Source organism: Canis lupus, chromosome 21 (genome assembly GCF_003254725.2).
Source record: "Canis lupus dingo isolate Sandy chromosome 21, ASM325472v2, whole genome shotgun sequence".
Taxonomy (NCBI): Eukaryota; Metazoa; Chordata; class Mammalia; order Carnivora; family Canidae; genus Canis; species Canis lupus.
Genome location: NC_064263.1, coordinates 17,741,532 through 17,767,462, shown reverse-complemented (window position 1 = coordinate 17,767,462; position 25,931 = coordinate 17,741,532). Strand labels below are relative to the sequence as shown.

At 35.3% G+C, this 25,931-nt stretch overlaps 1 protein-coding gene across 1 annotated transcript in view; it reads right to left on the bottom strand.

The window, feature by feature from the left end:
- TENM4 (teneurin transmembrane protein 4) overlaps positions 1–25,931 on the bottom strand; it is a 2,722,049-nt gene that overhangs the window by 2,682,495 nt on the left and 13,623 nt on the right. The window lies entirely within an intron of this gene.

Here is a 25,931-nt window from a genome sequence, read left to right as displayed (position 1 = left end):
CCTTGTATACATGGGCCCAAATCAGGGAGTGACAGTGGCACAGCAGAACATTCACCTCCTATTCATGTGATCAAATAGTCTCCCTAGGTGGAGAGGTCAGCAGTTGCTGGGCAGAGGCAGAAAGAGGAAGCAAGACTGTGACCCTGGGTTCCAGGGAGCAGAAAGCAGGCAACAGAGAAGCCCATCCCAGGAAGGTGGAGAGGAGGTGGGAGGCAGTATCACTTATGAGCCAAAGACCCAATTCCTCGGGGAAATGTTCCATTATATCACCGGGATTCACTTACAAAACACAAATACAAAGACCAAATTATTAAGAATTTCAACATTGAGTTTCACATTCCACAGGAAAGGCCCTTCTTGCTAGCCTCTGAACACTGCATTGGTCACATCCTCATGAAGCCTCATGAAGCTAACCTTGGCAATAAAGTGTTCTAAGCAGTAAGTAATAGAGAAACCAGGATTTTCTCTGAATGTGGAATGTTTACATGTACTGTGGTTTCTGAATTATTCTTATTTGAGTTAATCAACCAAACCTCCAAAAGTTCAGTTGATCCTAATTATATTCTCTTACATTTCTAATAATTCTTCTACGAAGTCAAAGGAAGGAAATATTTTTGAGTACTTACTATTATTATAAATAAGTTCATATTAAATCATCATATCTTCCTTCTAAAGTGATAGTATCCCAAATTTAACCATTAATTCAGTGACTTTTGAGTTACCAATAAATACATATTGAGTATCTACTAAATTTTGGACACTGTGGCAGTAGTCTACACTGTGGCAGTAGTCTGTTCTTGCAATGCACTGGTTACATAATTTCACTGAATCCTCACAATCACTCTGCAAAATCAGTATTTTTATCTCCATTTTTTTTTAGATGATAGCATTTGATGACTATAAAGATTAAATTACTTGTTCCTGTTTTCACAACATCCAAGTATCAGAGGTATAACTTGAACTTGGATCTCTATGACTCTCACCTAAAAGTTTTCTTTCTTAGGTAATGCCATTTTTCTTTTTAAAAAAACAGTACACAAAAAAATCCTGCTGTTCAGTCATTATGGGTACTTCCCCAACACATTCTCTTTAATTCTAATCTAGAGTAGTTTTCAATTTTGAGCAATCCTTCCAAGTGTGTTCATGTTAGCAGTTTTGATACATCTCATTGTCGTGATGGACAGTAAGAACAGGGGGATGTGGGGCTTCCACCATGTTTGGCTTCTTTATACACCTCTCTAACCAAAGTGGTCACATCAGTGGCTTTCAGTTACTTGTATTTTTTGTTTTTATCATACTCATCTCTCAATCTGAATTAACTGCTCCTTTTGCTAATATGATTTATTTATTTATGTAGACTATTTTACTTTTAAATCTGTGCTGGCGAATGTCTTCAATACTTCCCTCACACTAGAATACAAGGAAAAGTAGGAGAGTTGTGCAAGAAAAGGGGGTATTTACTGAGTAATCACCATGCAAAGGTCTTTCCGTTCTTACTTCACTTAATCTTCACAACCACTCTATAAACTGGGTGTTATTAATCCCATTTTCTCTGAAGAAACTTAGAGAAAATATGATATAATCAAATAATATCTATTTTGGTCAACACATAACAGGTATCTACTTTTGTCAAGTAAGTCAGTGAACTTAAGGGCAATTTATAAAAGAGATACAGCCTATGAGCAAGAAATCAGGCCCCAAATTCAAAGCTCTTCAGTATCAAAACACATGCTCCTTCCGAAACAGAAGGGTTTTTTCAATTTTTACCATTACATAGCATGTTGGCATACACACAATAGACATGCTATAAAGTGTTAACTTAATGATTATTGCCCTGACTCTGATTATTAAACAAAGAACACTTTCTTGATTTTTCAGAGGGTGAGTTCAGACTGAACTAGGACCGAAAAACTAATTGAACAGGCATTCTAACATGGAGAAAATGCCAGCTGCCATTGTCCCTGGATGTCACTAGCTTCAGCACATTGCTAATGAGAGCTCTGTCATCTGTTTGATGACTATGTGCTCCCCTCAGTTTATGCACTTCTGTGGCCAGAGACTGTACCCCTAACACCAGCCAGCTGTCTCTGCAATTTATTCTGCTGATGATTAGGGAGTCTAAGCCAAAAAGTATGGTTGGATTCACTTAGAATCATACATTTCAACACGGAAAAGGCTTTAGAGATTATATAGTTCATCCTAATACTGCAGATCAGGAAACAGACAGAGGTTATGGGAACTTTTCAAAGACATACAGTCAAGTTGTAGCAGAGCCAAAGTTAGAACTTGTATGTCCTAGCTACTATATAAAAGCATAACAGGTATTTCACCACAAGGCAGGGTATACTGTCCTCTGAATTTATTATTGTAGAACTTTATCATGATAATCTATGACTAGACAATGATTTATAGTTTATAAAGTTCTGTGATCTTCACAGCAATTTGGGTATGGTTAGGGAAGCTACTACCATATCAATTTTCTAGATATGAAAACAGATCAAGTGACTTCCACCTGGTTAGAAGCATCACTAAAGTTTGTGCCAGGGCCTTAATTCTCACCATCTGAATTTTTACCTATTGTTCTCTCAGTATATCATGTTCCTTCTCCAGGTAATATCTTTAAGTAATTGACAAGATTCCAGGATATTATTTTGAATTCCGTAAACCATTCTTCCAGATGTTAACTATAGTAATAATTCACACAGAATGAGAAATGCTTAGGAAGATCTTGGTTCTAAAGCTGATACCACCATTTATTACCTGTGTGGCCTTGGACAAATCACTTCTCTTTCCTTTTTATAATCTTTAAAATTGAAGTTAAAACATAAATGCTACACTTAACCCACAAGAGTCTTGGTAGAGTCAAATAAAATGATCTGTGTGAATCCTATAAATGAGGTGGTTTGTAAATGCTGTAGGTGGAGGGATATTTGTAAATTCTCAGATATGAAAGGTCTAAGTAGGTGATGTTTATATTTTAATATTAACTTTATGTTTACAAAAATTAACTGTAACAATCATTTTTTTCATACCTTAAAAGGGAGTGTATGTATATATAAACATACACATATCTTTTTCTAAGACTTTCTTACTGGTCTGGACCTAAATAGTTTCACAGTTTTTAATTTCTGGGTAGAAGCAAGAAAAAATGTGAGAGACAGAATTTAATACTATTCTGGTTGCCATAAAGTTATAATTGCTCACAAATAAGAAATGACTAACTACAATATCACTTTAACAAATAAAAGGATGCACTGGATTTTTAAAATAGTACCTTGATAATGTTTTAAATCTATTTTAGATAGCCATTGTTTTAAATAATGTGATGAAAAAAAGGAATAATAGTGTCACTTGATTGACATGTGATTCTACACAATGAAAATAATCAAATCAAGAAGTAATCCACTTAATATTTATAACAGATACGCACTGACCTATATAATGATATATTAAATTCATTAGATGATGCAAAAACTAGACATTAGATAATTAGAAATTATGACTTCCACTAAGAAGCCAATGATCTAGTTGGAGATAAGAGACTATTATTCAAAAGAGAATAAGAAAATATTTGTTTATTTATACAACTAACAAAGATTTGATGATCAATTGTTTGCCAACAGTGATGCTTGTCCATAGGATGCCTCTAATTTTTTTTTTTAATTTTTATTTATTTATGATAGTCACAGAGAGAGAAAGAGAGAGGCAGAGACATAGGCAGAGGGAGAAGCAGGCTCCATGCACTGGGAGCCTGACGTGGGATTCGATCCCGGTCTCCAGGATCGCGCCCTGGGCCAAAGGCAGGCGCCAAACCGCTGCGCCACCCAGGGATCCCAGGATGCCTCTAATTTAAGGAGAAAAAAAAAAAAAAGCAAGTGAAAAAATATTTGCCAAACAGAGTGATGTCGAGTTATAACAGAAGCATAACATTTGTTGAACAAAGGGAAGGTTGATTCAGTGTTTTATGAAAGATAGAGAAACTTTCACAAATAGAAGAGATCTGAGTTGATTTTTGAAGAATAATGATTTTTAACAGGTAGAGAAGAGGCAACAAAGGTATTTACAAACGAAGAAAAACAATGTGCAAATTCAAGGAAAGGTGAAGCAATACATAAGAAACATCAGTGGGTTTTGTTCTATATGTCTTCCTGGAATTTCCTTCTCTGAATTTCCTTCCCATCTTAATTTTTGGAGGAAGATATCTTCAATCTTTGGGACTCACTTCACACATCAACCTTTGAATACCTGATTTGAACTTAGTGTTTGTTCTTTTGCTAATAATACTTTATCTCCATCTCTATAGCTGGTAGCATTGTATTAAATGCACCTACTTGTTTGTTCCACTAGTACATTAGAATCTCAAATATATAAATAATCTCATTCACTTGATACCCTAATTACTCAACACTGCTTTTGGAATATGGTGGTACTTCAAATACTGATTAAATCACATCTGAAAAAAAATTAACTGTAACAATCATTTTTTTCATACATTTAAAAGGGAGTATTCTTTACTCCAAGTTCAAAATTCCATTCACACTAAGTACTTATATGGAGCCATCACATGAATTTCAAATCTAGGAAGGAATATGGAATTTTTTTTCTCTCAGCTTCTCTACAGAGTTGTGATTAACCAACTACAAGCCTCACCCTGAAGGAACAAGAAAATGTCTTAATGGGCTGAAGTTTTTCAAAAGAATTCTTAACAATCCACCATCCTTCACTTGTTATATCCTTTATCCAGTATGGTAGATTTCTCCTGCCAACTTCACCTGACAATAATATGATTCAATTTAAAAATTATTATTATCTTTGGGTTCCACAGTTACCATGGCAATATCTTTCTTTCTCATCTATATCATTACGAAACTATATACATTTCAAAACTGAACAGAATCATTTTATTTTAAAGCCAGAGCTGTAAAACTGGTTCCCATCAATACAAAAGCAGTAATCCTGTCCTTAAAATTTACCATCAATGATAAATGAAACAACACAAGGTCTATAAACATCTCTATATATTTCTCAGAATAAAGTGTCCTTTTCTTTCTATCATGTTGAGATCCTCGTTCTTTGATGTAGTAATGGGAGGAATATAAAATCAGAAAGGTTAAGAATCACTGTTCCAGAGCAATGTTATGGGTCCTCATGTGATTAGTATGTGACAACACAGAAACACTCATCTTCAAGTCCTTAGTTAAATATTTATTGAGCATCCGTTATCAAACTCATGGTGAGAAATAAAAAGAAAAATAATAGTTTCAGTCCTCCAATGTTCTTTATACTATCAATAGACTAGGAAGACATTCAAAATTAATTTCTCACCTATAAACATTTGCCATGGAATAAATGTGATGATATGTGTCTACTGAATGAGAAGCTCCTCTGTTCAAGGCTCTGTGACTGGCAATTCTCACATTATCACATATTTAAAACTACCTATAGGCAATAGCTTTCTCCACTTTGCATTAGAATTCAGAGACTCAGAGAGTCTAAGCAAGTTGCCCTGTATCAAGCAACTGGTAAGAGCAAAATGATAATTACCTCTAGGGTCCTCCTGCCTGCTGTTTGTTTTTTTAAAAATATTTTATTTATTTATTCATGAGAGACACAGAGAGAGAGGCAGAGACTCAGGCAGAGGGAGCACATGCACGAAGCCCGATGCAGGTCTTGATCCCGGGACTCTGGGATCACGCCCTGAGCCAAAGGCAGATGCTCAGTCCCTGAGCCACCAGGCATCCCTGCCTGTTTTTATAAATAAAGTAATTTTTGGAAGACAGACACATTTATTCATTTATTTATTGTCTATGCTGCTTTTACACTAAAACAAATTTGCATAGTTGCAATAGAGACCATGTGGCTAGAAAGGCCTAAATTTTTTACTGTCTGGCCATATTAAAAAAAAAAAATTGCTAAACTCTGCTCTAGAGCATTCAATAGTGAACAGAAAAACAATGATTTATTTAGTACTGTTATGCTGTCATGTTTATGCTTAGGGCACTATAAAGACTCGAAATGTAAGACCCTGAGTCCATTCTTAAAGGAGCCTACAATTTATCCAAATGGTAAAAAAAAACAAAAACAAAAACAAAACCATAATAAGATGAGCACATAACCATTCTCTATCAGTTATTCACCCTCTTTATCCTCCTATAGGAAAAAAAAATAAGTTTAAATAATACATAAAATAATTTTATTTTTAGCGGCCACACTATTTTAACCATGGGGAATCTGTCACACAGACCTTATAGCAGGCATAAATGTTTACAAACATTCATTTGGTTTTTTTCCTCACACACATTTAGATTATATTTCATAGCTTCTTTTGCAGTGTGATATGGCCATGTGCCTGATATGAACAGAAATATTATCTATCATTCCGAGGCCAAGCTCTATAAGAGATATACATGCTCTCTACATGCCTCCATGCTCCTTCCCCTGTCAGCTGGATGTAATGATAACAAGACCATAGAAGATCATGAAGCCAGAAGAAAACAGGTCTTTGCAAAGAAGACAATTGCTTACAGATCAGAAACATCCACCTCAGGCTGTTGTTTAAGCCACTACAACTTTTGGGTCTACCTATTGTAGAATACCCTATGCTAAACAATGAAAGAATTAGTACCTTGGAGTGGGATGTTGCTGTAACAAAAATATAAACTATGGCATTTGAAGATGACAAGAAAATATCAATTAGAGACTAGAATAATAGAGATCCATTTAATTTGATGATAAAATAGTTGGTGAAGCTCTTGCTTGTAATAACTTGAAAGGCAGACCAAGTGCTTAGAAGTCTATAGTTCAAGGGGAGAGCGGTGAAAAAAGGAGAAATATTAGTGTGTATTAGAAGTTACTTCCCATGTTAAGACTTTAAACAAAAAGGATGAGCTCTGCTAAAAATTATTTGCTTTGAGAGGATAAATGGAAGGAAAGAGAGATTCCAGAAAATTTGGGTAGTTGCAGAGTTAGAAAAGTTCATTGTTTCTGGATTTAGTATAGGAGAAAATGAGATGAACAAATATTTTAAGGAATAGAAGTCTATTAATAATTCTAAATTGAACACAGGGAGTAAACCCTTTGACAAAAACCAGATTAAGACAGAAAGGAGAGAGGGAGAGAGAGAGAATCAGAAAAGGGGGAACACGGAATTGAGGAAGCAGCAAAGAAATGTACAGATATGAGTTCTATGTTTAGGAAAGAAATTCGGTGGTGTTGACTGTATGTTAACATGATAGTTATAGAAGCAAAAGGACTAACAGTCTCAAAAATTTTCAAGGGAATTCATATTGTCCCAAAAGTTCATGACTGATAATCAGTCCTCAGAACTCCTAATCCTCACTGACAAGTAAGCAGCCCAGAGAGTACTTTGCAAAACCCCCTTCAGATCTCCAATGAGGATATTGAACAAAAAAGAACTTTCCAATTCAGAGCAGGAGTTGTGCAGAACAATGACAATGGAATTACCTCAGAAAACAGATCCAGTTTCTACTTAAAGGACTTTTTCAACTGCAGAGTTTTTCACAAAATGTCAATAAGATTCCATCAATGGTGTGAATCAGTGACTGCTATGGTTTCCGTCTTCTTTCCTTTCTAAAAAAAGACTTTTTACTGTGGGTACCCTGTCCTGTATCTACAGTTGCATACTATGAAGTGTGTGTGTAAGCACCCATGAATGTTTAAAGGTTTCTTAAGCACAAAAGCCCTCATGTGAACCTGAATGACAATTATGTACACTACCAAAAGCTCCTAGAGTTGGAACAAATAATCTTAAGATTTGTGTGGAATCAGAAAGGACCCCTAATAGCCAGGGGAATATTGAAAAAGAACACCAGAGTCGGGGGCATCTCAATGCCAGATTTCAAGTTGTACTACAAAGTTGTGGTCATCAAGACAGTGTGATACTGGCACAAAAACAGACACATAGATCAATGGAACAGAATAGAAAATCCAGGAATGGACCCTCAACTCTATGGTCAACTAATATTTGACAAAACAAGAAAGACTATCCACTGGAAAAAGGACAGTCTCTTCAATAAATGGTGTTGGGAAAATTGGACAGCCAAATGCAGAAGAATGAAACTAGACCACTCTCTTGCACCATACACAAAGATAAACTCAAAATGGATGAAAGATCTCAATGTGAGACAAGAATCCATCAAAATCCCAGAGGAGAACACAGGCAACACCCTTTTTGAACTTGGCCACAGCAACTTCTTTCGAGATACATCTAGGAAGGCAAGGGAAACAAAAGCAAAAATGAACTATTAGGACTTCATCAAGATAAAAGCTTCTGCACAGCAAAAGAAACAGTCAACAAAACTAAAAGACAATCTATAGAATGGGAGAAGATATTTGCAAAGACCTATGAGATAAAGGGCTAGTATCCAAGATCTATAATGAACTTATTAAACTCAACAGCAAAGAAACAAACAATCCCATCATAAAATGGGCAAGAAATTTCACCAAAGAAGACAATGAACAGAAATTTCACCAAAGAAGACATACACAGGCCAACAAGCACATGAGAAAATGTTCCACATCACTTGCCATTAGGGAAATACAAATCAAAACCACAAGGAGATACCACCTCACACCAGTGAGAATGGCGAAAATTAACAAGACAGGAAACAGCAAATGTTGGAGAGGATGTGGAGAAAGGGGAACCCTCTTGCACTGTTAGTAGGAATGTGACCTGGTACAGCTACTCTGGAAAACTGTGTGGTGGTTCCTCAAAGAGTTACAAATAGAGCTACCCTACAGCCCAGCAATTGCACTGCTGGGGATTTATCCCAAAGATACAGATGCAGTGAAAAGCCCAGACACCTGCACCCCAAGGTTTATAGCAGCAATGTCCACAATAGCCAAACTGTGGAAGGAGCCTCGGTGTCCATCGAAAGATGAATGGATAAAGAAGATGTGGTTTTTGTATACAATGGAATATTACTCAGCCATTAGAAATGACGAATACCCACCATTTGCTTCGACGTGGATGGAACTGGAGGGTATTATGCTGAGTGAAGTAAGTCAATTGGAGAAGGACAATCATTGTATGGTTTCACTCATACAGGGAATATAAATATTAGTGAAAGGGATTATAGGGGAAAGGAGAGAAAATGAGTGGGAAAAATCAGATGGTGACAAAACATGAGAGACTCCTAACTCTGGGAAATGAACAAGGGGTAGTGGAAGGGGAGGTGGGCAGGGGGATGGGGTAACTGGGTGACTGGGTGATGGGCACTGGGGGGGCACTTGATGGAATGAGTACTGAGTGTTATACTATATGTTGGCAAATCGAACTCCAATAAAAATAGTAATAATATTAATTATTAATAATAAAGATATTAATAATGTTCACTTAAATTATGTTGAGTCAAATTACATTTTATACTGTTTATAATTTCATTATTAGCTCTTCATTGACAGTGGGATGGCATTTTCATATATTACTATACTTTGATGTCTCTTTCAATTTGTGATTTTGGTAAATTAATTTCACATAACTTGTTATGAGTTGACTTTTCTGTAGAATAAAGAACTTACACACTCTAAAATGAATCTATTAGCTCAATGTTAATATGTTAGAATGCAGAGTTTGGCATTTTAAAATGTTAGATAACTTATACTCATTCAGAACCATATAATAAGCACCTTTGGAGTTATACATAGTATGTAATATTAGGGGCAAAATCATGGGTTTTATGATGTCTAATCTAAATTATCTTATCCATGGAGTTTATATTAAAAGGGAGGGGGATGCCATTCTTCTGTGAGAAAACATATCAGATGAATACAGTCCCCTAAAATCATCATGGCAAAAGTCATAAAAGAGCCATTCCCTGATCTATCATATCGAATATAGCTTTACTATTACAATTATCTTAAGTATAAGATAGTGAGATTCTTATCCTCAAGAGTATATCCTGACTACATGGTATATTATAGATGCTTGATAAATGCTACTGAATTTATCTAAATCTAAGTTATTTCAGCTTTGCTTGAAAACAAAGTATGATAAATTGTGTATAGTTTTATATGCATATTATATATATATATATATATATATATATATATATATATATATATATATAGCAAGAGTGTGATAATAATGTCTATTATCCTATAGGAAAACCTAATTACTTCACTAATTAAGAGAAGGAAAGTGAGAGAGAGATGTTTATTTAACTTAAAATGTAATAACAAGGTATGAAAAAAGTAAGCTAGATATAGCACAAATCAAAAGTTATAGGATTTAGTTCCACATGGACCTACAGGGGTGTGACCTGCAGTAAATTACTTAAAATCCCTAAACCTCAATTCCCTCATAAATAAACCAAATTGTAATTATTCTTGTAAATGTAAAAATGGTTAAGAAAATATATTTAACATAAATCATGTTTGAAATTACAAATGTGCATCGTGAACATGTAGTTATGAAAAAGTCCGTTACCAAAAATCTAATGCATTTATGTAAAGGACTATTAATTAGCAAATGTGTAAGGCATACCTGCAAACATACACATACACATAGATAAATGTACACATATGCACATAGCAGGTAGATGTACACACTAGGCACATCCATAAGCACAAATAAAAATACTTATGTTCATGGATGCAATTGTTACTAAGAGAAATTCCTCCTAAAGAAGGAACTCTTAACAAATTATGTACTCTTCTATATAATTCTTAATTTCAATAAAGTTAAATATTATTTATATGGTAAGGTTTTCTGCTTTGATCAGATACGCAAACAAGTAAAATCCTCTTGCACTTATTAAATGCAAACATGTGGGTAGTGTTGGAGACACCTTCATTAGTGACGGCTTTGGCATCATGTAGCGCCTCTGCCAAGCAAGTATTCAGGCTCCCTCCAATGAGGAGGTGCCCTTCCAGAAACTTCACTCCAACTACTACAGGTCTCTGGGACTGGCTGAGTTTCTCACTCCCATTCAAGAAGCAATAAGATTTCTGCTCTGATTAAGTATTTATTTTAGATACACTGGCTGTAATATTTTCAGAGCTAGCATACTATAATCAGGCTTCATCTGTTCAACTTTTGTGGGATAATTGCTTTTGCTTAATTATGTCACACAAAGCTTTGTGACCTAAGGCAGATCATATTAAGTAATAATAGGTAGCATTTGTTCTTGGTTCAAAGTGTTTTCTCTTTAATAACTCCTTCATTATCCTAACAGCATTTCCAATGTAGCAGACCCTATTATTTGCATTTAATAGAAGAGGGGATTGAGGCCCAGAATGGGGTCAAATGACCCAAAGTAATTTTTAGATAACTTGGCAGAGTCAAAATTCAACTCCCAGAGAGCCAAGAGATAAACTATTTTACTAGGAGAATAATCTTGATTTTTCTAACAATCAATTCACTTCAACTTCTTCACCTATAGAACTTTTTTGGGTTCAACGAAATAAATCAGCTAAGTAAAGTGCCCGACAGAATGTCAGCATGTGTTAACAACTCTATAATGTTGAGGAACACTATAATGTTAACATCAGTAGTGGTAGCATCAGTAGCAGTAGTAGAAACAATACCAGAAGTAGTACTGGTAGTAGGAGGGGAAGCTCTTAAGAGCTTGATTAGAGTCTCATCTTCTGTCCTAAATTTATTTCATTTGTAAGCTATGAAATGAAGAACAAAGATGTAAGTGATTCTGACTTAGAATATGTAATTACCTATTTAAAACAAAGCTCTGGAATTGTCTTCATAAAAGGAAAGAAAATTTAAACAACTCTTCACATTGCTTTCTGCCTTAGGCATTTGATGTGATCCCATTAATAGGAGACAAAATATGTCTTTCTAGAGATTATATCCCTATCTTAGAGCTCTCTCTAGTACCAATTTCAGTGTTTCATATAATCTTTTCATTTAACAATATCTTGAATATCTATGTGGTATGTGTATAAAGCAAAGCTTGGGTCCATGTGAAAACAGGAAGTTCCAAATGTTTTTTGTGAAATAAAGCTGTCAGTAACAAAGACAGCTTGTGGACTCTACTGTGGTATGGTCTACCTCATTTTTATACCTTTAAAATCCCTAGAGCTAAGAAGGAGGCAACCATGGCTATTGAAATTCTGAATCTCCCTACCTGCCTTCTACTCCTGCCAATGATTTCTGAATAGTTATTTAACCAACCTGTTTCTTTAGAACCAGCACCAAGAAATATATACTCCTAACACTGAAAGACAGAAAGGAAATATGTTTGGGGTCAATTTCTTCAAATGAAGTTAATCACCTGCTTTTCAAGGTCAAGAAAGAGTTAAAACGCATGCTTTATGAAAATTCTTCTTACTGTGTGAAATGAACAGAAGCCTTCAAAAATGACAGAGAAGTATTTAAATTCTGAGCCATCACTTTGTTGCTGTGTAACCTTTATCAGTTGCTTTCCCTTCCTAAGCCTCAGTTTTTTTTTTTTATCTGCCAAATGGCCATTGATAGTATCAATCTTTCTTGATGGCCATGTAGCTTCAATATGTTGTAAGGAAAGCTCTTAGAATGTTGCTTCACTCAAGAGGAATTAGTTCTCTTCTACTTTGCCCATTTTCTTACTACACAGGAGTATGCTGAGAGAAGTCCGTCTTGACCAAATAACACCAATTAATAATATTAATAGCAGCTAATATGTATATAGTCCTCATATTCCAAACACTTTTCTATGCAATCCATTCAACCCTAACGTCAATCAGATGTGGCAATTTAGGCTGAGGAATTAAGTGGATTTCCCGAGATGACACAGACAGCAAATGAGATTGCTGAGCTTAGACCTTTGCAATCTGGCTATAGATACTACACTTTTCTGTATGTTACTATCAATAACAATATGGAAATATTGTTCCAGATACATCCCTTATGTCCAGGGCCTGTAAGGACTGAGAAACAGCAATGGAAAGGTAATGAATATGAGCTTTGTATACTGACCAGCTGTCTCCCAAAATGGACGTTTTCTCCCCATGCACATACCCTGCTATTGACATGTAAAGGCCCTGCAGAGGTCTTTTGCTCACTGAAGTGCAATGATCTAAATGCTGTTAGTTTTCCTTTTCTATTCCTAGCAGGTCTTGCTCCCAAGCAGGTCCCTGCCGTTCCCAAAATGGAATCTGTACTTCTGCAAGCCATTCTTGCCTAAGCATTTTTCCTTTGAAGACTTGTTTGGGATCACATGAACTCTGGCATTATCTTTGAGATGGGATGCTGCTTCCTCCCCTTGACTACAGCTGTGGTGAGAAGCATGCTGGTTTTCTTTTTTTTTTTTTTTTTTTTTTTTTTTGGTTTTCTTTCCTAAACTCAAAGTACTCAGGCTGATCTTTTAGATTTCAGCACAATCAGGGAATCAACATCTAGAATTATAGACAGGGGGAAAAAAAAAAAAAAAAAAAACCTTTCACTTCTAATGGGCCACTCCACTGTATCCCATTCAGGTATAATGCCATCTAGGGGACAGTTTTAATTAACTCAACAGTTGCAATAGTGGACAGTTTTGCTGAGGCAGAGTTTGGCTATAGTTCTGGATAATGTCTCCTAATCAATATATTCTGGATGGAGTGCCTAGAGTCACAGGAGGAACCAGCTCTTGTTGAAAGAAACTAAAAAGAAATAGAACTTGAGGGATCCCTGGGTGGCGCAACGGTTTAGTGCCTGCCTTTGGCCCAGGGCGTGATCCTGGAGACCCGGGATCGAATCCCACGTCGGGCTCCCGGTGCATGGAGCCTGCTTCTCCCTCTGCCTATGTCTCTGCCTCTCTCTCTCTCTCTCTCTCTCTCTCTCTCTCTGTGACTATCATAAATAAATTTAAAAAATTAAAAAAAAAAAAAAAAAAGAAAAGAAATAGAACTTGGGAACCCAGGCAAGTTAAGATGGTACTCAGAGAAAATACCCTATTCCAAACGGTAAGCTATCTGGACACACAACTAAGCAAGAATGAATCTGAAACCTAAAGACAATGAAACAACAGAATATAGATTCTGAGGTTTGGCAAGAAACTGCTGCCCAGATGAATTACACTGTCACATAATGCTAGTCTGGTAGGTTTGTCAGTTTAAGCAAATAAAAATACAGGATGCTGGTTAAATTTGATTCTCATATAAACAATATGTTTATATTCTCATATAAACAATAATAATCTTTTAGCATAACCATGTCCCAAATATTGCACGGTATATAATTATACTCAAATTTTTTTTTAATTTGAAATTAAAATTTAACTAGCTGTTCTGTGTTTGGACTTTACTCAAAACCCACTGGAGAGTAGCATTTCTATGAAGGAATTCCTTCTCAGTATTTCTCAGTAAATTTATACATTTTTTTCTGGATCTCCCAAAAATATCATGTGAAGATATTCAGAAAAATAGCAAAAATCTTTGTCAGTCTCTTGTAAGAATTAAAACAAGCAGCACAGTAACATTGCAAGTTTGAAGGAATCCTTTAAGATCAGGTTAAGAGCAAAAGTAGGATATGTAGTCACTCAGAGTTTAAGGTCAAGGTCAATAGGCTTGGAAAAGGACAGGAATACAAAGGGAAAAAAACTGTAATGTGTTGTGAGTGTGATCCTGTCTGCTGTTAATGATGGATCATTCCTGCAAACAAAATAAGTATTAATAACTTTACATGCATGACCTATTTTATATAAATCCTCAGTTGTGTTCCAGAAAAACAGTCAGTTTGGGAAGCAAATTATGTCCGTATACTGGCTTCTTTACCACACAATTCTGCGTAGTACTGTGTATCTTGGAGATCCAAATGCTTTATTTTTTAATACTACCCTATAGTGCCTGCTAACGCTTTGCAGTACTTAAATATTTGTTTAAGCTATAATTTCTTGTAAAAAAATAAAATAAATAAATAAATAAATAAATAAATAAATAAATAAATAAATAAATAAATATTATATCCATACTAATGATTAATGAGCCTCCAAGTGGGTCTCCAATGATCCTGTCCTCTTGGTATACACACTTTTGTATAATCCTTTCCTACAATGTACTAGACGTTATCTGTGTGGTCAAGAGAAAAGGGCAGAAGGGGTGGTATGTCCCTTTCAAGTTATGCTCTGTCTCTTGTTCTTGCTCTAGTTCCCTCTTATCACCACATAGCTCTGGGGGTAAACCACATGTGAGAAACCTTAAAGAGAGGTCCATGTGGTACCATGCAGGTCACAGATTCCTGATTCAGAAAGTAATGACTGTCAGAAATTCTGTCAAAGTTTTCCACTATTAGAAAATGAAAGAGAAACACAGCTCAAACATTTCCTTACCAAATGAGAACTGGATAAGGAACCTTTGGTCTACAATGGTACGTGACTTCTTTGACTAGAGGTAGGGCTGGCTGATCAAATCTGGAGAATGGAGGAAAGGTTCTTAAAAGAGCAGATTAACTCAGTGCATAATTTTTTTTCCCTAGATGCTATATCTAATGACATCTGTTTTATGATTTAGAATTTTCTTAGCATTTTTATTTCCACATAATATGACCAGACCCTGTGGTGCTTACTCTTGACTGTCCACATTCCAGCAACTTCCCAAGAATTCTGCAGATCTGATAAACTATCCTAATCCCAATATCATGGAAGGAAACTCATGGACTTTGAAGTACAAGCACTGGTTTGAGTCAAGGTACTAATCTTTATTAGTTATGCCACTTAAACACTACTGTTTCTTAGCCTCATCATTTGTTAAATGGTGCTGATAATATTTCTCTTATTGGCTATGTGAGAACAGGAAAAAATGTAGTGAAACATCTGTTAAATAATTCCAATAAAGAGAATTCCCAGTACTGTTACAGCATTTGATTATTTTATCTACAGTTCTGTGAAGTTAGTGCAACATATTTTTAATATAATATCTAAGTATAACATTCACAATTTCACAAACTAAAAGTTATGCATTGCCTAAGTGAAGAAATACAACAGTTCTGGGCCGCCTGGGTGGCTCAGTCAGTTAAGTGTTCAACTTATGATTTGGCTCAGGTCATGATCTCAGGGTCCTGAGATTGAGCTCTGCCTTGGATTCCATGCTTATATGGAGTCTGCTTGAGATTTTCTCTCCTTCTCCCTCTGCCCCTCTCCCTGTTCATGCATGCTTTCTCACTCTCTTTCAAATAAATAAATAAAATCTTTAAAAAAAAAAAAAATAGGGACGCCTGCCTGGGTGGTTCAGCGGTTGAGTGCCTGTCTTTGGTTGAGGACGTGATCCTGGAGTCCCAGGATCGAGTCCCACATTGGGCTCCCTGCATGGAGCCTACTCCTCCCTCTACCTGTGTCTCTACCTCTCTCTTTCTGTGTCTCTCATGAATAAATAAATAAAATCTTTCAAAAAATATATGAGTTCCATCATCATCCCAGAAAGTTGCCCCACTCATGTTTTATTCTAATCATAAATTACATCAACCCCAAGATACCACCTATCATGATTCCTAATATATTGATTAATTCTGCCTGTTTTAAAACTTTATATCCACTTTCCAATTCCCCAAATCTGTTAATATGTTACATGACTAATGGGATTTAGCAGATGTGATTAAGTTAAGGGCTTTAAGATGGGGTAATTGTCCTTGGTTTGTTATTCAAGTGGGCCCAGTGTAATCACATGGTCCTTAAAAACAGAGAAACTTTCCTGGCTATGATGAGGGAGAGACAGAGAAAGATATAGAGACACAGAGAGAAAAGGAGAGAAAGTTACAGAGAGAATGATAGGGACAGAGAGAGATAGAGAGAGATATGATAAGGGAAAAAGGATGAAAGAATCCAACATTGCTGGCTTTAAAAATGAAGGAAGCAGCCATGAGCTACAAGAATGCAGCACATTTCTAGAAGATATGAGTGGCATGGGAAGGCATTCTAACCTAGAGTCCAAAAGGAATAAGATATCTTTATTATTGCCCAAGGAAACTCCTTTGGATGTTTGATCTAAAGAATTGTAAGATAATAAATTTGTGTTGTTTTAAGCCACTATATTTATAGCACCTTGTTATAGCAGCAATAAAAAATACAGTTATATGACTAGAGCAAAGATTTGCTGAAATCACAGGGTAAGTTTATACATAACTTCATTGAAAACTGTCGAACAGCTCCCAAAGTGGTTTTGCCAGTTTATACTTTTACTAAGAGTAAGTACATGAGAGTTCTAGTTCCTCGACATCCTCCTCATCATTTGGAAAATTCATTCTTCATTTCAGCTCCTCTGGTAAAATAATATCATGGTTTTATTTTGCATTTCTCCAATAATCAATGAAGGTAAAACTTTTTGTAAGTATATGAGGCATATAGGCATCCTATCTTGTGATGTGATAAGTCTTTCACCTATTTTTCAGTGTATTATTTTCCTTATTCAATTCTGAGATTTCTAAAATATATTTCAAATATCAATCATTTTCCACATGTAATATCACCACAAATATCTTCATATCTTCTGTTTTGTCTTTCACTCTCTTGCTGGTTAATAGAGACAAAGGATAAGGTTAAGATTCTAAAACTCTTAGGGTACTGTTTAATAAATCTCTTCCTATTCTAATATAAAGATAAAGATTTTCTCCTATGATTTCTTCTAAATCTTTTTTTCACCTTTTTTGCTTAGATATGCAATCTCTTCATATGGCAAAAGTTTTAAATCTGGTAGAAATAAGAATAGTCAAGTGAGCTATAAAAAGCAAGAGAACACCTTGGATTTTGGTCTTCTGCCTTACTTGTCCACAAATACTGTATTTAATCTACAGACCTCATGATGTCTTCCTTGATATTCAAAAAATCAAATTGATCTTTCCCTCCCTTAGACTCTTCAATTCTCAATATCACTCATGAAATGCATTTTGTAACAAGTGTTGACATCGTATGCATTTGTGCTTGCCTGCTCTGCTCATCTTAGCCCTTATATGAATAGCTGCTTCATTATTCATCGTTATGGGTCTCACAGAGTTAGCCCAGCATAAAACTGGTGGTGCTCATTACATGGCTGTTAAAAGGAAAGAAGAATAACCATTAATTCTTCTGCTTTACATCTACATTTTACACTGCAACAATGATATGCTGCATGACTCAAAAAAGTCATTAAAAAACCTTATTATAAATAACAGTCCTCGATCATAAAAAATTATTTGAGAAGAAAAATCTCAAAAAAATCTTAAATTAAAAGAGATATTTTTAAGTGACAGATAACCGTCAGAATAGGCGTGCTAACATTTTATAGTTTTCTGTTCTCAGAAGGTTCATTCTTAGTTACTTGTACTTAAATTAAAGAGCATATCAAGTTAATGGAGCCTGTTATCTTGAACTACATTTTATGTTGTCAGCATCTTTAGTTCTCAATCCCTTTACAGACTCAGGCTGCCTTCAGAGAGCCATTTGTGTTGGCTAAAAGTGCCTTCCCAAGTATTCTTTCTCAATGGTTCTTTTTCAAGCTCAAGATAAGATGTGTTTCCCTGCTCTCTCGTGCCTTTAGTGTTTTTTCTCCCAAAATTACTGTTCCCATAACTGCATCATTTTCTATCATTCCTAATATACATTTATAACAGTGTTTTTCTAACATACTATTCATTGGCCATTGTCATACTTCATTAATTTGTTAAAGTCAACATTATAGCTATACAACATGATTAATTCAATTTACCATTTAGATTGATTTCATTCTACTACTACACACATGCATTTTTGGTGTTTTAAGGATCCCTGCCCAATTACTCTTCCACTGGGATAGTAGAAAAAGCAAACGACTTGAAGTGAGGTAGACATTGGTTTAAATAATTCTAGCTTTGCCATTTATAGCTTTTTTCCTTGGACAAAGTTACTTACTATCTCTTAAGCTCTGTTTATTTTTAAAATACAGGATTGTTATGAGGACTAAAAGTGCAAAAGAAAAAAATTGTGCAAAATGCATAGCACAATCTCTGCAAAATACTAGGGCCTCAAAAATGTTAGTTCCCTTTTCCTACCTGCAATAACAAAGTTTAAAGGTAAATAAAGGATCATGACTGACATGTGAAAATGTACAGGAGGCTAATAGGGAGCCAGTGAGGATTCTTGAGAAGCAGATTATTTTAATCAAATTTGAGAACAGAAAGGATACTCCAGTGACAGTGGAGGATAAACATGGAAAAATAAGATCTTTGGGGACTAAGCAGGTACCATCAATGGGTAAAGAAAGGAATTTCTGGAGCAATGATGATCTGGCGAATGCATGCATTTTCTATATATGTTGAAATTCTGATGATCACTATTAAAACTCCTTTAATTTTAATTTATTTAAGAAATTGCAAAGACCCAGAATAGAACAGCTGCTGCCATGGGAATAAAGAGACCAATCCCTATATGGACAAAAGGATATATACCAGAATAAATTAGTTGCTTTAAAATTTAAATATCATAAAAAGAATTTTATTGCAAATGCTTGCCAAGAGTTAGCTCCTCACATAAAAGAATCTAAAATACATCTTTTGTTTAAATCCTGATTCATAAGTATTAGAAACACTTAGGTAATCATAATATACATAGTTTCAAAAATATATTTAAATACATATTTGTATATTTAAGTGATCATAAATTACCTGTGTTAAAAATTATAGGCAAAGCAATTACTTTTAATTTCATCATGTGTTTTTTACTATGAAGATCATTTTCATCTTTTCCAACGAGAATCACAATATTTCCCTACTAATCCCTGAAAAAAACAAGGCAGATGCACTAATGAATTTTCATGGTGGGAGAGATAATGCTATAATTATGAAGGGGTTGCATCTCACTCATAAAAGCAGGTTTAGAGTTAACCTGAGGGGTGAAATCCAGGTTTTGGCCATGTAAGGTCATTAAAGAGCTGATTTTACATGCTGAGAAGAGCTGTATTCTTTGGCTGAAATCCAATTCAGTTTATGGAAATATTTCCCGAAATTTTTCCTGGACTTTATAAATAACTACCATCAAATAAATAAATAAACAAATGAATGGATGAATGAATGAATGAATGAATGAATAAATAAATAAATAAATAAATGCCATCTACTCAGAATCAACATTGTCAACTCACTTTACATACATTATTTATAATCCTTACAACACTACTGAAGGTAATTCTAATATATTCCTTATAGATGGTGAGATAAACGCATGCACAATAAACAACTTGAACACATTCATAGTTAGTATGTGTGAAATGCACGGTTTAAAACCTGATCTAGAGGTGCCTGGGAGGCTCAGTTGGTTAAGCATCTGACTCTTGATCTCAACTCAGGTGTTGATCTCAGGATCATGAGTTCAAGCCTGAGTTAGGCTCTGGCTTAAACAAACAAACAAACAAAAACCTGATCTCTTTTTCTCACAAGCTGTGAGCTCTTGATATATCACGTGAACACTTCTGCTTTATTACTCACAAACATGATTTGATGGCTTGATATCAATGCCATAGTTTTCTGGTGTAGACATGGATGCAGGGAAGCATGGGCAGTAAGTATTAGGTACCAAGGCCAGCCTTTTTCACTAGATGTAAAATATTTTCTCAAAATTTCACAATATACATAATAACAATTTTAGAATATCCATTGTTTATGACCCAGAAGCTCCATATTCTGGAATCAACCTAAGGAAATAATCAAAGATGAATACAGTTGATTAATACTATATTGTGTATTTGCAAGTTGCTAAGAGAGAAATACTAAAAGTTTTCATCACAAAGAAAAAATTGTAACTGTGTGGTGATGGATGTTGTTAACTACACTTAATGTGGAGATCATTTCACAACATATACATGTATTGAATCATTATGTTGTACACCTAAAACTAATATAATGTGATATATCAATTATGTCTTTAAAAAAGAAATAAATACAAAGAATAGCACATAATTTTTTTTAAGTAGGCTCCATGTCCAGTGTGGATCCTAACATGAGACTTGAACTGGAGCTCCTGAGATCAAGACCTGAGCTGAGATCAAGAGTCAGATGTTTAACTAACTGAGCCACTCAGGCACACCACATATAAAATTATTTAACATATTGCTATTTATAACTCAAAATCTTAGAAAGCAACCTATGCAGACCAAAGTTAAGACAATTGTTCTATCACACATCTGTAGGATGTGGTATTCAAACAATTAAAAAAGAATATTTATAATTAATATATGAGGAAGATGAGGAAGTGATTATAGAATAATGTTATATGAAAAGAAATAGAAGGAAAAACTATATATTTAAGATGGCAAACATTATATGTCCATCCACAGCTCTGCATCTATTTATTCCTTCTTTCTCTTTCTTTCAGTCCATTAATCCTTCCTCTACCTATTATAAATATAATTGTTGTTTGTTAAAGATAATGACACTTTATTTTTTTTTTGAGGGCTGAAACAATGGAAATTTATTTTGTCCCAAATGTGGAGGTTGGGAAGTCCAAATCTAGTTTTTTTTTATTTTATTTTTTATTTTTTTATTGGAGTTCAATTTGCCAACATATAGCGTAACACCCAATGCTCATCCCATCAAGTGCTCCCCTCAATGCCCGTCACCCAGTCACCCCCACCCTCCGCCCACCTCCCTTTCTACCACCCCTTGTTCGTTTCCCAGAGTTAGGAGGCTCTTATGTTCTGCCTCCCTTTCTGATATTTCCCACTCATTTTTTTTCTCCTTTCCCCTTTATTCCCTTTCACTATTTTTTATATTTCCCAAATGAATGAGAACATATAATGTTTGTCCTTCTCCAATTGACTTATTTCACTCAGCATAATACCCTCCAGTTCCATCCATGTCGAAGCAAATGGTGGGTGTTTGTCATTTCTAATGGCTGAGTAATATTCCCTTGTATACATAAACCACATCTTCTTTATCCATTCATCTTTTGTGGGACACCGAGGCTCCTTCCACAGTTTGGCTATCGTGGCCATTGCTGCTATGAACATCGGGGTGCAGGTGTCCTGGCGTTTCATTGCATCTGTATCTTTGGGGTAAATCCCCAACAGTGCAATTTCTGGGTCGTAGGGCAGGTCTATTTTTAACTCTTTGAGGAACCTCCACACAGTTTTCCAGAGTGGCTGCACCAGTTCACATTCCTAACAGAGCAAGAGGGTTCCCCTTTCTCCACATCCTCTCCAACATTTGTGGTTTCCTGTCTTGTTAATTTTCCCCATTCTCACTGGTGTGAGGTGGTATCTCATTGTGGTTTTGATTTGTATTTCCCTGATGGCAAGTGATGCAGAGCATTTTCTCATGTGCTTGTTGGCCATGTCTATGTCTTCCTCTGTGAGATTTCTGACACATTTTTTTAAAAATAAAATTCTTATTTATAATTTCACTTTTCGGACACCTGGGAGGCTCAGTTGTTGAGTACCTGCCCTCAGCTCCAGGGCATGATCCGGGACTCCGGGATTGAGTCCCATATCCGGCTTCCCACAGGAAACCTGCTTCTCTCTATGTGTGTTTCTATGAATAAATAAATAAAATATTTTTTAAAGTTTATAATTTCACCTTTCTTCTTTAAAAACATATTGTTTTTAGCTTTAAAATAAAATCCACAATACTTTTTAAAATAATAGCTTTTGCCTGTCGTGTTCCAAACAGCCTATCTTCTCACAGTTTAGAGCTTTGGAGCCAGAACCTAGTTCAGATTTGGCCAAAGTGAAAAAACTATTATCCTGATTTAGGCAAGAGGGTAAGAAGAATAGATGGGAAATCACAAAGCTGAAAAAGATTTGAAGGAAAAAGATGGTAGTAGATGGTAGGAATCTTCTTTGGTTTGAATAGATAACTCTTCTTGGAGGAATGGGGGTGAGGAATTGTCATTTTCAGATATTTATTCTATAACTAAATTAGGGTTAAGAGTATTGTGTTAAGGCCATAAAAGGAATAAAATAAAATTTAAAAGAGTTAAAAAAGAACCCCATGTACTTTATGCTGGGAATTGTTGCCACCAATAGTAATTCCTATTTAAAATTTTTATCTCAGCCATTAGAAACAAGGAATACCCACCATTTGCTTCAACGTGGATGTTACTGAAGGGTATTATGCGGAGTGAAGTAAGTCAGTCAGAGAAGGACAAACATTATATGGTTTCATTCATTCGGGGAATATAAAAAATAGTGAAAGGGATTAAAGGGGAAAGGGGAGAAAATGAGTGGGAAATATCTGTGAGGATGACAGAACATGAGAGACTCCTAACTCTGGGAAATGAACAAGGGGTAGTGGGAGGGGAGGTGGGCAGGGGGTTGGGGTGACTGGGCGACGGGCACTGGGGGGTCACTTGATGGAATGAGTACTGGGTGTTATACTGTATGTTGGCAAATTGAACTCCAATAAAAATAATAAAATTTTATAAGCTTTATTTTTATTCTTATTTGTAAGAACTACTAGTTGTAGCAGTGATCTAAAATATGACCTACTTAGTTTACATGCATATATCAGGTGGTATAATTCTTTTTTTTTTTTAAGATTTTTTTTATTTACTCATGAGAGACACAGAGAGGAGAGGGAGAGAGGCAGAGACACAGGCAGAAGGAGGAGCAGGCTCCATACAAGGAGCCCAATGTGGGATTCGATCCTGGAACGCCAGGATCACACCCTGGGCCAAAGGCAGGCACTAAACCGCTGAGACACCCAGGGATCCCAAATTTCTTAATATAGTATACAATTTATAAAGGATTTTTTATTCTTGACAGGAGCAATAAAAAAGGGTAAGGACCTAAAATCTACTTGATAAACACTTCATAATATTTCAATAAAGAAAATTCCTGGCCTGCAGTACAGAAACCCACTAATACTTAATTCTAAACTATGGTAAACTGTGAATAATGATTTAGTGAGGTGTCAGAGCTATTTCAAAGGGACATAGTCATATGTATGCAGACCCAGCTTGTATGACCTCATGAGAGCCAAATGTCATATTTTCAGAGATATTGACAAATACAACCATCATTAAAAGAGAAATTCTATAAGCTTATAGCTAAATAATGTTAAAAACAAAAATAGGTACTCAAAAGTCATTAATTCTTAACTCTATTTCTATACTTTTATTCATTCATTTCATTCTTATCTAAACACTTGCAATTACTTATATCTGTTGCTTCTATATTCTGAAAATACCATGTAATGGTGTGCTACTACAAATCTCTTTCCAATTCCACTTTCAGTAAGGCCACTTTGGTAACTTGAAATCAATAATGGTAGTTATTCTATGGAAATAAGCCAGCAAATTCTAAATCAGAACTTCCATTTCCACCTTCACTGGAAATCTGGTTGTTAAATATTTATAAGCAACCACATAACATATTGTTTCTTCATGACGTCCACTTCCCACCACCCCCAGGCGTGTCCAAACACTATAGTTGTATTTGGATATCATCCACTTTTCTGCACACACATCATGGAAAAACAAAATGCAATCAGTCACAATCTATTTTACATTTATTGATTATTTGATAATAGGCTTACTGGTCTCCAGTGATATTGATGTGTAGAGGATAAAAGGACAAATCAAATATAGCCCTTGCCTTCCATTATGATGAGGAGAGGGGAAATGGATGGGATAGTCAAGCATGCACTGCTTTGTTATTGAAGATAATACATATATAAATATTTATTAATATTTAAAATACCTTCATAAACTGTCTCCTTCATTTGCTTCTCACATAAACCATGGAAAGTAAACAAATCAGTTAGTATTGTGGGCAACCTAACCAATGAGAAATTCAAGACATGCCCAAGGTCACAGAGTGAGAAAATATGGAGATAAAATAAAATCTAATATCCTACTCCTTAAACTCTATGACCTGTGCCATTTGTGTTCTCTTCTACTATTAAAATTAAAAAGAAAAAAAAAAGTGCTTCTAAATTCCACCCAAAAGATTCCATGAAACTGTATCTAGATACCCTGAGCAGGAAAACTTCAAAGGCTATTATGCCAACTTTAAAATTACTGGCCTATTTTATGTAGTATAATCATACAGTGATTCTCTAACTGTGGATTCTCAACAATTCATAAAGCAATATAATATTACACTTGAGGTGTCAACCAGGATAGGTGGATTGACAGATGGCACACACACTGCTACCCCTGAATCTGTGCTCCAGGTACCTGGGACACTGATGAGCACAAGTAGTCTCTGGTTCAGAGTGAACAGCTATAAAATGAAAAGCATTTTTTTTTCCAATAGAAAAGACTTCTGAAAGAGATAAGAGGCATCTAATGAGGTGGAGGATGAGAGAGGCTGTAAGTATAGGAGGAGAATTACGGAAAAAATAATACTCCAGGGCGCCTGGGTGGTGCAGTTGGTTAAGAGTCCAACTCTTGGTTTCAGCTCAGCTCATGATCTCAGTGTCGAAAGATCGAGCCTCAAGTTAGACTCTGTGTTCTGTGTAGAGTCTACTTAAGATTCTTTCACCTTCTCCCTCTGCCCCTCCCCCTGCTTGCTCTCAGTGTCTCTCTCTCTCTCAAATAAAGAAATAAATCCTTAAAATAATGCTTTAAAGGCCAAAAAACTCAGTCAGATTGATGATACAAAATGAGGAGGAGACTAATTTACCTAAAAAAATCTGAATCAACCTATGTTTTTATTTTTAAGAATGTTCCGATAAAGGTCAACTCAAAAGTTCAAAAAGCATAATTACTAAGTTAGTCCCAAACCAAATCTATTCAAATATATCCCAGATAATTTGGTATGAATTCATAAATACTACTGAAGGGTAAATGCAGCAAATAGGAAAGTCAAAATAAAGTAAAACCAGACTTGCTGTTCTTACTGTTTTAATCTTTATTTCTTTATATGATCATTATATAAAACATGGACTATAAAATATACCATAGATTCTTTGGCTCAGTACTCTGGACATTATTAGAAACAGGTAGCCAATTTGTAGGGATGTAGGCCACATTATGAAATCAAATCATTTTATCAGCTTAAAAAGAGTGATTAATGACTCACATCTGTCTAAAAAGAAGATGAGGTTTTTCTTCATA